Here is an 18460-nt window from a genome sequence, read left to right as displayed (position 1 = left end):
TCCAGGAGAGATGGTTCTCAGTCGGTCCCCTCCCTCACAAAATCTGTTTGGAATTTGTTGCACTCCGTCGTGGGGGAGAGGCCTGGAAGATCTTTGGGGGCTGAAGCCAAGGGGGTGAGGAGGGAGGCGGGGCTGCTCAGCAGCCAGCCCAGGAGAGCATCCCCAACTGCAAGCTGCACCCCAGGGTGCTTGGGCCGCCCTGGCAGCCCTAAAGCCTCATCGGGTCCTTGGGGGGGCAGGGGCTCGGAGTGGGGTACCGGGGAAGGGAGAGCGACGAGAGGCTTGGCGGCTCACCGAGGCCAAGATCACCCCGGGAGCCGGGGGGACCCCTTAGCCCCCCAGGGCCTCCCCCCCGGGGCCCACTCCCCAGGCCCCGGACAAAGGCGGCGGGTCCGGGCCGGGCAGGACAGCCACGAGGCTCCCCGCCCCCGCCCCCCCCCCGCCCCCCAGGAAGGGAAACATTGTTTCGAATCCTCCCGGGGAGGCCGGGCCGGGCGGGGGCGGGGCCGCGTCACGTGGGAGCCCCGCCGCCCCGCCCCCGCCCCTCCGGGGCCATTCTCCGCCCGGCCCCGCCCCCGCCCCGCCCCGCCCAGCCGGGGCCAAGCCGGCCCGAGGAGCCGCGAGCCCAGAGCCGGCCCGAGACCCGGCCCCGCCAGCCCCGGCCCCGCCAGCCCCGGCCCCGGCCCCGCCGGCCCCGGCCCCGGCAGCCCCGGCCCCGCCAGCCCCGGCCCCGCCAGCCCCGGCCCCGCCAGCCCCGCCGGCCCCGGCCCCGCGCGGACCATGGCGAGCAGGTAGGCCCCCGCCCCGACACCCCGCCCCGGTCCCGCTCACTCTCCCACGCGCCCCGCCCCGCTCCGCGCGGCTCCCCGGGCGCCCCGACTTTTGCGGGTGCGGGCCACGGGCTGGAGGGCGGGAGCCTCGGCGGCGGCGGCGAGGGTGGCCCCGAGGGGAAGCCCGGGCTGGGCACCGGCCGCGGCGCGGGGGGCTCCGGCTCCGGCCGGGGCGGGTCCGTGCCCTCGCCCCCCCCAGGCGGGCGACCTCCCGGCGTGGCCCAGCCTCTGGGCGCTCGGGCTGCCCCGCGGGTCCCGGGGGCGCCCCGCTCGGCCTGGGCGCGGGGGGCGCTCGTGCCCGGGCCCCGCGGCTCCCCGGGAACTTTCCCGGCCCCGCGCCCGCTCCTTCCCCGGGGCTGGAAGCGCGGCGCCCCCCGGCCAGTGCGCGCCGGACCGAGCCCCGGGGCCGGCCCTGGCCTGCCAGGGGGACAGCGGGCGGGCGCGGGGCTGGCGCGTGAGGGGGGTTGTCCGCATCTGTCTCTCCGTGGATTTCTGTGTGTGTGTGTGTCTGTGAGTGGGGGTCTGGGTGTGCGTGTGTGTGTGTGTGTTTGTGGGGGTCTGTGAGTGGGGGTCTGGGTGTGTGTGTGTGTGTGTTTGTGGGGGTCTGGGGGTGTGGGCGTGCTTCTGGGGGTTCCTCGGGTGCGAGTACCTCTTGCAGCGCGGCTCTCCCTGGGTGGGCGGCGTGGGTGACGGGGCGCGCGCCCCGCGTGGACATCCCTCTGCTGGCGGTGTGAGCGGATTTCTGCGGGGGGCGGGGGTTCTTTCCCGGTGTGTGACCTCTGACACAGCCCCCCCAGCCTTTCCTTGACTTAGCATCTGGGGGGGCGCTCGAGCTCTGCCCAGGGGCCTGGGCCAGGGCGGGGAGGGGGCGGCCGGGACTGGCCCGGATGCCCCGGGAGCCCGCCTGGCTCTCCTGGAAGCGCCCCCCCATCAGGCTCCCACAGGTGGCAGTGCTGGCCCCCAGCGGACCATGCTGCCGCGGCTTAGAGGATTTGGGGCCCCGGGACCCAGAACGAGCGGCTCCCCCAGCTTCTGGGTGACTTCTCCGGCTCATGAACCGGGGGTGCCCGAGGTCTTGTTGGCCCACGGAAGGGGGAGAAGGCAGGGAGCACAGCGTCCTGCCCAGGGCCTCGGTCTCCCTTTGGGGGCCTCCTGGACCTCCTGGTGAGGGCCAGGCCTGCTCCCGCACTCTGAGCGGTCAGGAGGCTTCCCCAAGGCTCCTGGTTGGGAAAGCATTGGGAGCCACCGCCTCAGTGCCACTCTGGATCTGGGGTTGGCATAGACAGACACAGCTCCACGGGAGCAAAGGACCGGTGACCCGGGCTTGGGTGGCGGCAGGGCCAGGCCAAAAGGTTCATTATTGGGGGGGCAAAGTCAAAGCTTTCCAGCGAATAAAGGACCCTTCGTTTTGTGGAGGGAGGGGAGACCACGATGGGCAGATGCCCGGTTTATCAGCCCCCTCCTGCCCAGGAAGCAAGCTGGCTGGGGTGGGGGAGGGGTGGAGAAGTGGTCCCAATATGTAAACACAGACCCTGCCCTGGAGGGCCGCGGTGCCTCCCGAGGGGAGGAATGTGAGAACAATTAGTCCTCCGCTCCAGCCTGGCTCCCAGACTGCCCAAGCCGGGCTTCCTAGGGCTTTGCCTTCTGGCTGCCTTGTTTACAAAACGAACAATGGAGATCCCTGAGGCCCCGGGGGCCCGGGGCCCGGGGGCCCAGACTGGGAAGCTGCCCCCAGCCTGAGGTTCCTAAGTCCTGGAATCTTCTAGCGAGTGAGGCAGAAAGAGGGAAAGAGAGAGACACAGAGACAGAGACACACAGACAGAGTATGTTTCCGTGTGTGTGTGTGTGTGTGTGTGTGTGTGTGTGTGTCTTTATGAAAGACTGGTCCAAGGGGCCAACTTCCTTTTGCTGTCATTTCCAGTTTGCAGAGTCAAAGTTACTGGTTAGTCTGTGACATGGTACAAAGGAGGTGTTTTTTGGAACCTTCTAGAAAACCTATTTCAAAACACTGCCTGGTCCTTTCAAAGGCCTGGAGAATGTTGGCCGGCTCTGGGGGAGTAAGGGGAGGTTTCAGCTTCTTTGTCACTGCCTTTCCCAATCAATCAATCAATCAATCAATGTCGAGCACTGAGTCTAGCACCCAGTAGGCTCTTAATAAGTGCTTGGATCCTGGAAGGGAACATCTAGGTCACCTCACCAACTCCTACATTTTACATTTGAGGAAACTGAGGCCAAGAGAGGTCAGTCCAGGATCCCACAGGTGCTAAGTGACAGACCAGAATGTAAAGCCCAACCCTGCCCTCTGATTTTCTGTCAGAGAAAATTTCATTTGTTTAAAAATCAGCTCCCACAAAGGAAGACCCAATCCCTGGTTAGGGGCTGGGGCAGGCCGGGGTGGGGGGAGTCAGTGGCCTAGATCCCCTGGACTTTTGGAGACAGGAGCTGCTTCCCCAAGTGGATGAATAACTCTTGGAGGCCCCAAGGTCCCCCTCCTGCCAGGCTGGCATCCCAGCCAACAGAAGCATCTATTGTGTTGAAGTCCTAACATCTTGGCTTTCTGGGAGTTTCCTGGAGAGAGGCTCCCTCCTCATTGCTTGGGCTGCTTTCAGTCTCTTCCAGACCAGGTTTCTGGCCTCCCAACTCCCAATGATGCCTTAAACTCAGTGTGGTAGGTGGGCCCTTAGGCTGCCCCCAGGCCTAGAATGGGATCAAAGGAGATAGAGGGGCAGCTCAGAGAGGTGGAAACTGAAACCAGGAATACTGGAGTCTGTGTCAGAGACAGGACCTGAAGCCAGGCCTGTGATTTTAGATACACTGCTCTTTCCATGTTACCCCCTTCATATATCATATATGTATTATAACATATATAAACATGCATACACACATATTTTACGTGTGCGTGTGTGTCTGGGTATGGCCATGGATTTAGATCAGAGGCCATCGAGCCCGGCAGGGAGCAGGCGATGGGTCTTGTCCACTTGGCAGAAGTGGCATTCCATGTCTTTCATCTCCTAGAGGAAGCTTTTCCTGACTCCATTAATTATTACTGCAGTATTCCCTCCAGATAATATTGTCATCATCTCTATATACCACAGGCCCTTAGTTTTCATCCTGTCCTAAACACCCCTTATCTAGGCAAGAAGCTGAGGGTCAGAGGAGATTAAGGCTCTGACCTGGGGCACAGGGGAGATGCCACATTGACCCCAAACCTGCCACCTTCCTCAACCTTAGATAGTTCTTACCCTCATTCTTGAGCTCTTGTGACCAGAAAGATTTACATTCAAAAAACTTAAAAGCTTTCTGGCACTTGAATGGTTAAGCTTTGGTTATCTGGAAAGTGGAAATTCCTTCCATGCTAGGAGAAGCAGGCAGGAACTATTCCTAAATTTAAATTTAGTCTGTTGCGTTCAATTTTGGGGACCCAATTTGGGATATCATTGGCAGATACTGGAATGGTAGGCCATTTCCTTCTCCAGCTGATTTAACAGATGAGGAAACTGAGGCAAACAGTGGCGTGATGTGCCCAGGGACCCACAGCTGGTGTCTGAGGCTAAATTTGAACTCGAGTTTTCATGACTCCAGACCAGGCACCATAATCACCAAACCATTAACTAAGCAACTAGCCCACACATCTGGAAATGCTGCCCAGAAGTGGAATGGGCCAACTCTGGAGGTGGTCACTGGCTCCTCACTGGGCTTCTTCCTTCCAGTTCCAAACATTCTTCCATCCTTTGACTCCACCCGTTGGATAATAGAGAAAGATATCCTGTGTTTGATTTTCTTCTTTGCTTCTCTAGGGCAGAGAAGCCTTTGAGGGTACTCACCTCCCCCTTTACTAAGTAGTTACTTGGCCTGTTGGAAAGGGCTGAAAAGATTTGTGGGAACAATGAACCCAGTTCCCTGAGGCCTAAAGGGAACTTCCTTGTTGGAAGCTTCCCTCTGTCGCTGCCACCACTCATTAGGGCTGGCATCCATGTAGGCTGTGGCGCCGAAGCATTCAGGTCATGGCTTTAGACCTGGAGAGAATTGAGAAGCTGCAGTAATGGCTGGGAGGTTCACCCGGGCAGCAGGAGTGGCCGCTGGCTCCGAGGCCCGTAGATTCCGGCGTGAGCTGCCTCGGACCTCTGCACATATGGGGTCCAGCGTCCTTCTCTGGGATTCTGATTGGGACATGATGACAAAAAAGCATCCTAACAGATGTCCCAGGGTGAAATGGGCTTTCCGCGCTTTCTGATGGGCCATGGGCAGAAATGTTGGAGACTTATGTGTGAAGGATGGGATCTCCCACTTCCAGAGGCTGAGATCAGTTGAGATGGGTTTGGAAAACAAGGCCTCGTCTGTATTGTTAAAAATTAATAGTATTATAAGCTGGGTTCTGAGCATTTCTGTTTATTAAATCAACTTTAGTCCAGCTAGCATCGAACACAACTCATTGTTTTGATCAAATCTCCTCTAATTCAGCCTTCATGTTGACTAACTTCCTAAGTAGTCGTGTACACACTAGTCTGAATCAGGGAAACAGTATATTTTGGATTGATGCCTCCCAGCTGGAGTGCCTGTGAAAATGTGGCTCTAGGACCCATTCCTCTGGGCTCTGAGATGAGACCTCTTTTCCCATCAGCTCCCAGAAGGCATGATGGGGCTCAGGTCCTGTAGTGGTGAAGAAAAGTCCTTTCTTTAGCTTGGGATCTGGATTCTCAGGCAAATCCTTCCCAAGTTTCTCCTAAACCATCCACTTGGTCATTTCTTGTGGCGCAGTGACATTCATTCAGGCATCTTCAGACACACTCCCATATCACACACACACACACACACACACATGTTCACATACATGTCCAGCCCTGCCCCTGTGGATGGGCATAGACTGGCTTTCAGATCTCTGTTTCTACGGTGTAACTGCTCTAAATGGTTTTTGCCCGTGTGCCAGTTTCCTTTGGTCTTTGACTTCCTTGGTGGCCACCTGTTCATTAACAGGTCCAAGAGCAAGGACAGTCTAGAGAGGTTCCTGGCTATTCCATCTATCCCATTTTTTAAGAAAGATTTTTATTTTAGTGGAAATACAAGTTTATTAGGTCTGCGTTTATGATATTTACAGTGTATTGTTTAGTTGTTTCTGATGCTTGGGTCCATCTTTGGGGTTTTGTTGGTAAAGATAGTGGTCTTGTTGCCATTTCCCTTTCCAGCTCATTTTTGTCAGATGAGGAAACTGAGGCATGAGGATTAAGTGACTTCTTGGATAGGGACCTGAGATAAACTGGGGGAGGTGAGTCTTCCTGATTCCCAACCAGGCACACCGATTTCATTAGCAAAGGGAACTTCGGGTGTTGGAAATCCTTTCTGTGGTTAGACCTCCCGTTTACCTTTTGGGGGAGTCCTTGGAGGCGGTGAAAGTTAATCAGACAGCTTCTGTGTCAGTGGGAGGAGGAACCCTGGAGCTCCAGACTCTTTATCCTCTGTGTAAATCGAACAGCCTTTTCTCTCGGAGCTAGGTCATGCTGCAGTGCAGGGAGCCTGGCTCTGGAGTCGGGATTGCAGTGAGCCGGGTGACCTTGGACAAGTCACTGAATCCCTTCAGCCACAGTTGTCGCACCTGGAAAATGGGGATCAGCATAGCAACAACCTCCCAGAGTGGTTGTGAGGATCCAATGAGATATCAGTAGAACACTTTGCAAATCTCAAAGCTCTGTCACAAAATTCGCTGTTGTTAGAGTATCGTTATTATTATAATAAGATGATTCCAGATTGCTTTGTAGACTGCTTGGAGCAGTTCACTGGGCCCGACTTCCCTAGTTAGCTCCTGCTCCCCAGATTCTACAGTTACCCTCTCCACCTTGCCACTTGGCCCATCCTAGGTTCCATACAGAGTGGGTCAGCAAAGGAAATTACTGGTAATATTTTTGTTTCTTTTTAAATGGCATTTTTCTTTAACATTGACCTTCATGCAGTTACGACCAAACACTCATCCCAGATATTCCAAGAAGATGTTCTAAACACTTCCTAAAAGGCGGACTTCTGTGGGCTGAAGATAAGCTCAGAACTTTGACGTGAATTTTCCAGATCACGGAGGCACCGCAGCCCCAACCCCCTTCTCAAGGAAGAAAGGATTACTGTTGTTTTTGTCTTTGGGCCAGTCTGGACGGGAGGTCCGATTGCAGAGCAGTTTCTAGTTCTCTGAGAGTTTAAATGGGATCATCTTCAGAGACTAGACAAGAGAAGGGGAGAATTGAGGGAAGCTGTTCCTTTTTAGGGCTGCAGCCCCACGAGGAGGAAAGGATAACTTATCTTTGTTTTCCTCTTCTGGACCATCTGGATGTGAGGTCCAATTCCGGAGTTGTTTCTAATTCTCTGAGAGTTAAAATGGACTCATTTATAGAAGATAGAAATGAGAGAATGGGAGAATTGAGGTGATGTGTATCTTTGGAGGGGTGCAGCCCCAACGCAGCTCACCTCTGACTGCTGAACTTGGTCACAGGGGCCAGGGCCAGCTGACTTGTGGCCGTCTGAACAACGTGGCCAGTAGGTCAGGGACCTGATTGAAGCCCAGGCTTTCCTCACTCTTCCAGCCCGTAGCCTCTCCATTATACTCCCTTGTTTTTGCTTCCTCTGATATAGTTATAAAATTCTGGCAAAGTAAATAGGCACCAACCCTAAGTCCACAACCTAATATCGGGGTGACTTACTTCAGTGCTTGAAGCCTTGGTTTCACTTTCTCCAAGGTGGGGAAGTTGATGGTACCTGCTTCCTTCTAATACTGAGTGTTTGATGAGGGCAGGGGCTGGTGACCATTTTTTTTTAAATTTAAATTTATCATTCCATTCACTTGTAAAAGTAGTTTCCAACAGCTGGTGATTTTTTTTTGTAATGGTCTTTGTATTAGCAGCATCTTGCCCAATGCTTGGCCCATAGTAGGCACTTGAGAAATACTTACTGGATTAGATCTTAATGGTGAGATTGAAGGACAAAAGAAAAGAATCATGAAGGAGAAGGGGGGCTCTAGGATTTTTGCTAAATCCTGCAGAGAAGCATATCCAGTTAGTTTCTAAAGACAAACTCAGTCGGGTCAAAGGAAAAAGATGAGAGCAGGAATGAAAGCATTGGGTATATAGTTAATGGTGTGCCATGATGGTTTGTGGAATGACTATTGAACTTGGCCCCTTGGGGTTTGTTGTTGTGGTCATCCTTGGTCCTTTTCATCCTTTTGTTATTTTGTTATTTTTATTTTTTGGATTTTGCAAGGCAATGGGGTTAAGTGACTTGCCCAAGGCCACACAGCTCAGTAATCATTAAGTGTCTGAGGCTGGTTCTGAACTAAGGGCCGGTGCTCCGTCCACTACACCACCTATCAGCCCTGTTTCTTTTCATTTTGAGAATAAAGGGAGGGAAAGCAGAAAAGATCTCATTTAAGTGGCCCAGGGGATGGAGTTCCCAACCTGAAGATAGCAAGCAAAGCTTCATGAGTTCACATCCAACCTCAGACAGTTATTAGCTGTGTGATCCTGGGCAAGTCATTTCACCCTGTTTGCCCCTGTTTCCTCATTGATAAAATGAGCTGAATTAGGAAATGGGGAAGGCTCCAGAATCTTTGCCAAGAAAACCCCATGGCCCTGGGAAAGGGGGTCACGAAGACTTGGACAGAACTGAGGAACAGTGAAATGAGAAGGTTTCCCGCTGGCAGATGTGTTCAAGAGGGGGGAAGGGGCTTGGAGACTCTGCTGACCTTGTGACCGGACTCTTGTCTCTCCAGTGTAGATTTGACACTTCCATGCCTTAACCTCCCGTGTGATTCTTGTCCTCCTTCCGTAAACCAACAATCCAGGGGATTTTGGACACTGCCTCCCGGGGTTACACAGATGGTTGGCCTCCCACTGTCACAGATTTAGAGCTGGAGGGAACCCTAGATTTTAGCTAGCACTTAACTGAATTCTTTCAGGTTTTCAAAGTCTTGTAGACCCTGTTATCTCATTCAGTTCTCAGACCAAACTTGGGGAGTAGGTACTACTGTCCCCCTCATTTTACAGATGGGGAAACTGAGTCTATAAACTGACAACTGATTTTCACACCTCTAGGACAGGTCTGAGGATTACACCCATTGTTTCCTGACTTATACCACTCACCTGCACAGGGAGAAACAGAGACCCAGAAAGATTATGGTGTCTTGTTCAGGGTTAGAGAAGTGGAAAGTGGGAGGTCTGGAATTGTGATTTTCTTTTTTTTTCTTTTCTTTTTTTTTTTAGTTTTTGCTAGTCAATGGAGTTAAGTGGCTTGCCCAAGGCCACACAGCTAGGTCATTATTAAGTGTCTGAGGTCTGATTTGAACTCAGGTCCTCCTGACTCCAGGGCCAGTGCTTTAGCCACTGCGCCACCTGATCGTGATTTTCTGAGACCAAATCTAGTGTCCTTTTCACCTTCCCACAACCCTGCCCTTTCTTCTTTTGGACCAGACGTGACCCTACAATAGTGGCGCCTTTGGACTTCCCTTTGTCATTGATTATCACATGAACACCCCACACCACGCTCCAGTTCATGAGCTGGGATGAATCTGGGGGTGCTGTGCTGCTTCCTGGTCTTACAACTTTTCTAAGACCCACTCGATCAGTAGATACACCCTTTTATTGCTGTATTCCAGTTATGAGTCATCTAATAAATGTCCATATCTATGAGTTCCAATTTTTACTTGGAGTTAAGATTTCTTCCTCTTGGGTTGACTTGGATAATCAAGGTAGCTAAGTCCTGGATGCCGGTGGCTTTCAGAAGTAATTCGCAGAAAGCATTGGGAAGTAGTATCTGGCCTGCTCACTGACCATCAGGGACTGGGGCCGGGATAACCACAGGGACCCGGAGACACTCTTCTTATAGAAATGACCCTAATGTTCTCCTGTTGAATAGGGAAACGTGAATCTGGGGAAGGAAGTGATTCTAGCAAGGTCAGGACTTCCCTAGAGTAATGAAACGACCACTCTGGGGCCTCCCTCCAAACCGATGCGGCGCTGCTGGCATTTAGAAAATACGTCAACTAGCCCCCATCTTCACAACTTTAGTCTCCTGGGATTCTGGTCACCCGTTCCCAGCAGATAAATACAGAATATCTGCCAAGTGATTTCAAGGTAAGGGCTGGTGGCTGAACAAGGCACCTGAAGACCCTCAGGTAGAGGGGAGGAGAGAGAGCTGCCTGTACCAGGCCCACTATGGGAAGCTTAGGAGGCTCCCAGGGAGACTTTGCCTCCATATGACCCTGGAAGGGGTGGCTCTTCTCTCTGAGGAAAGAATGGAGCAGATCCTGAGAGCAGGGAAGTGTTCTCTCTGTGGTCCGGCCCCCCTGGGATCCCAACAGCTCCTGCTGGCCCAGCTGGACTTTGGACCTGTTATCTTGTACTCGGGCATGGCCAACTTGAGTCTTGGAAAGTTTGATATTTTTGTTTGATGTATGTAATGGGGAGATCCCTGAGTTTTATCTCAAGCTGTGAGCTCAAGGACCTCAACTCTGGGCTCTCTTGCTATGTGTAAGATAAGGGGCTTGGGGATCCCAAGGTCCCCCCTCCCATTCTACCTACTTGTGGGCTGGGTTTCTGTAGCAGTTGGGCTAAATCAATGTCATTTAAACTGGGCTTTGTGATGGCAATTAGGGACTCACCTGATACAAGCATCAATCACAGGATCAGCTTCTGTTACAGAAGAGGGATTGACTTCCAACCATGGAAATGGTTGGGAGTGGAGAAGGAAGGCAATCGGGGCTGCTGAATGTGGCGGAGTAAGCATCCTAATAGAGTGGACAGGGAACCCCCATGAGACCTGGGTTCAAATCCTTTCTCTGACTATGTTGGCTCCAGGACCTTGGGGGACTGAGGATGGGAGGGGGAACTGCCTTAACAAACATCTCAGGGATCCAGGCAATCTCAATGCTGATAAATCAAGACATCACCTTCCCGATGTCATTGGTTCCTTTGCAGAATGAAGGACCTGCAACCACCACAGCAGAGCAGTTATCAAAGATTGGGGAGGGTGGGGAGCCACAAGCCCTTCCTTAATGGAACATTATTAGTTTGTCCCCACCCAAAAAGTAAACTGGAGAACAGAAAAGAAACCTGGGAGCTGGTTGGTCACCTTTTGATTTCTGGGCCCAGTGGTGGGAAGAGGCAGGATCAGTCACCCCCAAGTGTGGGCTTCTGCTCCCTGGGAGCCGCTGGAGGGCAGATCATTTAGAAGTGGGATGGACTGCCTATAGTGGTAATGAGCTCCCTGTCACAGCTGCTTAGGAGCTCCTTTCTTTCAGCTTCGGCCTTTTAGGATAACGATTCTCCAAAACCATTTTTTTTTTTTTGGATTTGCCTTTTAAGGTCCAGAGTCCCGCCAGTTCCAACTCTGACCCCATCTTTTCAGATATCTGAATGCCAGGCTTCATCTTCCCTCCCATCATTTCCTGAGACACCACTTGCCATGAGGCTAGAAAGCCATTGAGGCCAGGGTTCAAGCCCTAGCCAGCAAACCTTTGAGACCTCCCAGTCTTGTGCCAAGCCTTGCTCTCTGGGAGCTCCCATTTTAGGAGGGGAAGCACCATGCAAAGAGGGATGGAAAAAGCAGATCTTCCCCAGGTAAACTGGGGTCTTCTCTGAGGGAATGGTTTGGGTAGAAAGAGGGATTGGAGTGGAGATTTGAGAGAAACCAGGAAAGGGAGAGAAGAGGGAAGGAGTCCAGGGGTGGGCTGGCGGCCTCCTATGAAACAAAGAGGCCAGGTCACCAGGGATTTGACTTTCTCCCCTCTGGGGAGGTAGAGGAAGGCGTAAGTAGCCTAGAAAGGGAGGAAGGAAAGGTCCAAAAGCCAAGGAGAGGATTTGTTCTTTCATCTTGGAGGTGATAGGAGCCCCTGAAGCTGACTGAAGGGATGGGGGGTAACATGGGCAGCCCTGCCCTTTGGGAAGAGCGCTGATCACTTTTGGGCTGTGTGATCCTAGACAGCTGACTTAACCCTTCAGTGGTCTGGGCAGCTTGCTGAGACTGTATGAGGGAATTCCCAGGATCAATGAAAGGACTGGGCCAGCCCACCCCCACCCCCTTAGCCTGTAATTTCCATGGAAGCCCTAAGGGAATCTGAAGAGTCCTCTAATGGAAATGAGGCCTTTTGATCAGTTCTTCAAAAGGGCAAGGATGAATGGTTCCATCCCAGCCAGAACTGGACTCCTGGGTTCAGGACTCCCAAAGCCTTGGGATTCTTTCCTTTGAAGCCAGGAATGATGTTAGCTCTTCTGCAGGGATTTCTAGGTATATATTGAATTCTAACTTTTTAATTTAATTTTATTTTTTTCCAATTACATGCAAAGATAGTTTTCTACATTCAATTTTTTTGGTAAGAGTTTCACATTTTTCTGCCTCCCTCCCTTCCCTCCCCACATTCCCCCTCCCCCAAGGCAGTGAGTAATCTGATATAGACTATATAGCTACAGCTACATATATATATCTTAAATCAATCTATGAATCTTTGAGAAATAAACAGCCTTTAAAAATTTTTGTTTTGCTCTTTAAATACAGAGTTTGTTTTTTGACAGTGTACCTATGTTTTTCTAATACTTTGACGGTGATCTAATAGGTGACATCCCAAAATTAGGGGCCCATTATAAATCAGGGTGACCTGATTCCAGGAAGCTGCATGGAGTCATTCATCATGCCTTTGTACTAATCAAGTTTTTCTTCATACTCACTGAAAAACATGTCAGGATACATGGCTAGGAATTGATGCAGACTGGAAAATGAGCCCCAAGAGGTACCTGCAGGGGAGGGGCCAAAGCCAGGTCCAGCAAGGGGAAGTTATAGATTCAAATAGGCAAAGACCCTGGAGGCTTCCTCCTTATTCAGGGAAAAGGAAAACAAGTCAGAGAGGATATCACCCAGGGTTAATGAGAGAGGGTCAGGATTCGCACCTAGAACCTGTCCCCAAATCTTTCTCCACTGTCCTGAAAGTCAGAATGTGATATGAATATGTATATCTGGATGTTTACATGTATATATGTTCCCTAGCACCTAGTTAGCATTTAAGAATTATTTATTGGGTTGCTTATACTTGGAGTGGATTCTTTCCCCACAACCGATGTTCCCTGACTCTCAGAGATTTTCTTCAACTAGGGAAGAGCCATAAGAGGTAGCCGTGATACACGGGTAGCGAGCTGCCTCTGTCAGGAAAGATCTGGGTTCAAGTCCTTCCTCTGACACTTAGAGGGTGTGTGACTCTGGGTTCAATGTGCCAGCCAGTTCACCAAGAGGGTAAGTTGAAGGCCAGGTACCAGTCCAGTTTGGTAGAGGGACTGTCTCTAGGGAAGTCCCATGCTTTCACTGGTGCAGACACCTGTGGAGACTCAAAACAACTGGGACTGTAGGCCATAAATCCACTGGATTTCCAAGAAGCACCTCTTATGGGAAGTGTAGCACTTTTTTTTTTTCTGGAAACTGAAACTATTTCGGTTGGAGGAGTAAAGACTTTCTTGTTTATAGAAACATCCCTGAGGAGCAGCCCATTTGGGTTCTTCAAACTGGATTGAGCCTCCCCAAGACTCGGACCATTCTGGGGTCCTTCTCAATGGGTCATCTCTCTTCATTTGCTTAGCCATTCTCAGAGACTGACACCCTGGATGACTGTATACATTTGTTGGGTGTCTTACTTGAGTCTTCCTGGGCACCTCAGTCCCTTAAGAGATTAAGAGCCTTAGAGGCAGAGAAGTATTTATGGGCCTTAAGGCCTGAGAAGTTCTGCTGGTTTCTGATCTGAGTCTCTCAGATGACCATCAGAGCATATTGATGCCCATTCCATCTCTGTTACCTTGAGTAGATGAGAACTGTCCAGAAGGGAAGTGGAAGGTCTTCAGTGGGGGCTCTCTGTCTAGTCCGTGGTCACTCTACATTTGCTCGGCTCTGGGGTGATGGCTGTCATCCCCACAGAAGGCTAAATGTCCTCACAATTTCAGGCCCCCATAATGGAGAGGGGCTGTTTGGATAGGGAAGGACTCCCCAACTTTGGGGATTGTTTGATCAGAGGTGGGATGGCTGCTTCTTGGGGATACTGGAGAAGGAATTCTTGCTCTGATACTCAGGGGGTTAGATGGTTCCCATGTCGGTCATCAGGATCTGTTGTGTTGCTCTTGTGGAAGAAATGGGTATGACCACTGAGAAGTTGCATGGTCACCTTGCCCACTGGGTCTCTAGCCTGGTAAATACCCTGCCGGGGTTGGCATCCACCAGACAGTTTCCAGATAACAGAAGAGCAGAAATCATCGACAGCAGGCTAAAATGTTGAGCTTGTCCCATCAGTCATCAATTCCTCTTAGTTACCAGGAATGGTAGTCTTGCCTTGCTGGGTGGTCATCCTGATTTATAGACAAGAAAACTTCACCCTGCTGCCCTGGTCCATTAAAATGGACTAGCAGAATTCTATTCCTGGGTTAATCATTATCCAGCCCATGGGTCTCTTATTCAATATGGGGAAGCCTTTTGGATTTTAATGATTCCTGTTGTCGGTGCTTTAATAATCAGGTCCCTACTCTTGCCCTCCAAGGGTGGGGGGGGCAGTGGAGAAAGAGGGTCACTTGAGGGGAAAGGCTTGGCCTCCTTTGGAAGGAGGAGGAGGAGGAGAGTGAGTGAGTGAAGAGCTGGATCACAGTTTTGGCTGGGACTGGTCCTGGTGGGATAAGATATTGAAAACACACTAAATAAATTCAAATTTATTCATTCCAATTTCTTTTCCCCTTCGCTCCCACCCTCAATCCATTTCATGCTCTAAAAGTTACTGGGATTCTAACTTAAGAGGTTGAGAATTTCTTGAGGGCAAAACCTCCAGAATCTCTTACCTGGAGCTCCTTATCCAACAATTCTATTAAAGATGTGCTTGCTGACTGAGGAATTGCAAAGAATCCAATTGCATCCTTCTATGGGAGAGCTTTCCCTGCGGCCCAGTTATTGCATATTGATAATGGATTTTTGAAGGGCCAGTAGTGGAGGCTCCATTCTAGCTGCGCCACCTTGGGTAAAGTCCCTTCTCCTTTCTGAGCCTCAGTTTCCTCCGCTGTAAAATGGAGAGGAAGGGCAGCCAGGTGGCCCAGTAGAGAGGGGGCCGTTTCCCAGCCCTGTGACCCTGGGCAAGTCGCTGCTCCCTCTTTTCTTCAGTCTCCTTGTTTGTAAAGTGAGCTGGAGAAGGGAAAGGCCAAACCCCTCCATTAGCTCTGACAAGACACTCCCATCATCCATACCCTGCTTGAGTTTGCTCTTATTCTAGCCATGCCCTCCTGGATAGCCATCTTGGGGGTCCCACTCCCCTGACAGGGGACAGTGACCCTTCTAGACCTCTAATCCTGAAAGTCAGAGCTGCCATCTGAACTTACCTGGCCCATCCATGCTCACTCTGCCATCGTTCTGGGATTGGCGGCATCAGTCTGCTAACTTTAGGACCCCCAGTACCCCCATAATCTTTTTTTAATTTATTTTTTATTTATTTAAGGCAATGGGGTTAGGTGATTTACTCAAGGTCACACAGCTAGGTAATTATTAAGTATCTGAGGCCAGATTTAAGTCCGGTCCCCCTGACTCCAGGCCCGGTGCTCTGCTACCTCGCTGCCCCACCCCCTAACCTTTTTGGACCAAAGGGCTTCCCTCAACCCCTGGGGAAACAACTTTTCCTCTTGTCTTCCTCATCAGAACCAGGGTTTGCTTTACATTCCTAATACTGGTGCTGGCCGTTTGGTGAGTCCTCACTAATACAGTTTCTCAATGATTAATTAATAATAATTCTTAATGGCTTTGCTCACTTCCTTTATTACTTAGCTGTGGTAATTATATTCTCATGGTTGTGGGGTGAAATTCTTCTTACTGGTTTCCAGTGGAACCAAAGTATCTCTCGTTCCAATTCTTAAAAACAGCTTTGTAGCTTCTCTTAATCTTTTTCTTGCTCGATTAAACATCCCCGATTTTTTCAGGCATCCATCTTGGCTTGTAGAGCGGCTTGTAGAACCCGTAGCAGGGTGGTGGTTTTGGGAATTGACTCTACTTTTTCAGACCAACTCTGCCCCTTGGCCAACTTGGGTTTGATCCGACCGCCCTGGGCTGCCAGACATGGATCAAATGCTCGATGTCTGACTGCTGAGTAGTAAATGAGGTTGTAGAGATTGGGGTGGTTGGCATATGGCTTTGCGGGGGGGAGAGGGGAGAGGCCGGCGTATTTCCTCATCTGGTCCCTTTGAACAGCTCCATGTCTTTGTATGTTTTAGGGGATTGTGATCCTGCTTGAGGCCTACTAAAAAATGAATTTTCCCCTATAGATGACTCTCAACAAAATCAGGTAGTCTCAACCTTTTCCTCTCCACTTCCCAACATCTATTTTTGAAAAAATTTAAAAATTTTCTGAATTATTTGTGTCAAACTACAGAAACATTCTCCCAAAGCCTGCTGAAAATGATTTCTTCTTTGTGTTTCTTTCTTTCTTTTTTTTTGATTTTTCAAGGCAATGGGGTTAAGTGGCTTGCCCAAGGCCACACGGCTAGGTAATTATTAAGTGTCTGAGACTGTATTTGAACCCAGGTACTCCTGACTCCAAGGCCGGTGCTCTATTCATTGCACCACCTAGCCGCCCTTCTTTGTGTTTCTAAAGGAATTATTTTCTAGACCAATCTCTCTTTGCTTTGAGATTGTTGTGACTACACATTTATTATGAGGTAGCTAAATGGCAGGGTGGATCAAGTCCTGGACCTGGGGTCAGGAAGACCTGAGTTTGAATCCTGCCTCTGACACCGGCTGTGGAACTCTGGTGGCTTCAACATTCTCCACTGTAAAATGAGAATAACGCTCGCACCCATCTCCTCCGAGGGTCATTACGTGGATAAAATCACCATGTGCAAAGTATGACGTGAATGTTAGCTTATTGTTATTGCAGTTTTTATAGTTATGTTTACGCCGATTGGTTTAGGCGGCCCGGAGGGTTTAGGAACCATTTTCTCACTCCTTCCTGAGTTATTTTTCCTTTGTGCTTCCAACTCTTAGCTCTGGGCTTCCCTGGAGCAGTAAAGCTATCACATGCCTCTGTTAGATGGTAGCAGGCGGTGGAGTGGAGAGCCGGGGCAGTCTGGAGAGGCCTGAGTTCAAATCCCACCTTCCTGGTCTTGGCTCCTTTCTATCTCCTCTGCAGGCCTCAGTTTCCTCATCTGTAAAATAGAATTAATTATCCTCATTGGACTCCTCTCTCAGGACTATTTTCCTAAGCAATGTCAAGAGCTCTGTACATGTAGAGGGCATTTCAATGTGATCCTTTTCTGGTTGGCCATTTCGGGGAGGGAGAAGGAAGGGTTCATCCGGGGCCAGACTTCTTGGCAGTGATCGGGAATTCTAGCCAGGCAGCAAGGAGAGCCATTCATGAATTTTCTCCTTAAACGTGAAAAGCCAGGCTCACTATCTGAGGGAAGAGATTTCTCTGGTGCTCCCTTACTAGAGCCAGATCTCTGCATGTGGAAATCCAAAGAATTTGTGGTAAGAACAGACCTGCAGCTGCCGGAGTGGGAAGCCTTGATAAACCAAGTCCTGACCAACCTTGCCAAGGCTGCCCCTGAAGGACGGCCGAGGGGCCAAATTGATCTGCTTCCTCTGCCTGCACGTGAGGGAATTGGGGGAGAGGTCGGGCTCGGCTACCGAATTTTCAGGTTGGACGGTCATCTCCCCTTGGAAGCGTTCCCGTTTCTCTGTAGATTCCTGCTCCAGATTATTTTCAGTTGGGCTGTAATCTCTGCCATCTGGCTGAGTGCCTCTCAGACCTGCCAAGGTCTTGGCTGTTTGGCTTTTTGTGGAACAGGCCAGGAGAAATGTTGACCATCTAATAGTGGACTTGGTCTTTATCTGTCCCTTGTTGGGAAAGTTTGGCCTGCTTAACCCTTGTCTGGTGGTGGTGGTGAGGAGGAGGAGGAGGAAGATGATAAAGAGTGAAAGACTGAGTGGACAAAGCCTCTCTGAGCCTCAGTTCTGTTATCTCTAAGATAGAAGGAGATGCCAGCTTTGAGATCAGATAAGAATGGGTGGGTAGCGAGTTGGGCATGGGAGTCACTTCTGCAGTGTGCCTATGGCACGTCAAGTGCTCTGACTCTCAGATAGAAGTGTGGTGGGAGCTTTGGTCCCTACATCAGGGCTACCATCCCTGGGTTGCCCTGCCAAGCCCTCTTTTCTCTCTGGATTGTCTGAGACAAGGGCTTAGCCTCTTTTTGTGCCTATTTTCCTCAACTTTAAAATGAGGAGAATTTGCAGCACAAACTTTACAGAATAGTTATGAGGATCAGATGATAAAATATTTGTAAAGTGCTGAGGATACTTCTTGGTACATGGTAGATACATAATAACAGCTTGTACCCATCTTCCCCTCCCCATTTGCTAATTGATGGGGTCCCCACTCTGTGGTGAAATACTAGAAACCCTCCTTCTGGGAATGACTATTTGGGATCTCTATCTTTGTACCTTTGAACAGGCTGTCCCCACAGGTAGACATCTGCCTTCCTCACCTGGTTGGTTCCCCAGAATCCCTCATGAGATCCAGGGACCCCTTTGTGAAGCCTCCCCTTTCTCCCTGTCACTCTCTCACTCCTTTCTCTCCCCCTCTCTTCCTTCCTCCCCGTTCCTTC

The 18460-nt window shown here is 50.7% G+C and overlaps 1 protein-coding gene across 3 annotated transcripts in view; it reads left to right on the top strand.

Annotated features, from left to right (window-relative positions):
• Positions 1-705: 705 nt before the first annotated feature.
• The window catches only part of SH3BP4 (SH3 domain binding protein 4), a 120470-nt gene continuing 102715 nt past the window's right edge, over positions 706-18460 (top strand). For all 3 annotated transcript variants that reach the window (XM_074189821.1, XM_074189823.1, XM_074189822.1), the window contains exon 1: positions 706-791. The gene's annotated coding sequence lies outside the window, so the exon portion shown is untranslated. The remainder of the gene's footprint in view (positions 792-18460) is intronic.

The sequence above is a fragment of the Macrotis lagotis genome, chromosome 5 (assembly GCF_037893015.1).
Source record: "Macrotis lagotis isolate mMagLag1 chromosome 5, bilby.v1.9.chrom.fasta, whole genome shotgun sequence".
Classification (NCBI taxonomy): Eukaryota; Metazoa; Chordata; class Mammalia; order Peramelemorphia; family Peramelidae; genus Macrotis; species Macrotis lagotis.
Note: the sequence above shows the minus strand (reverse complement) of the source record. Positions and strands in the feature narration are given on the sequence as shown.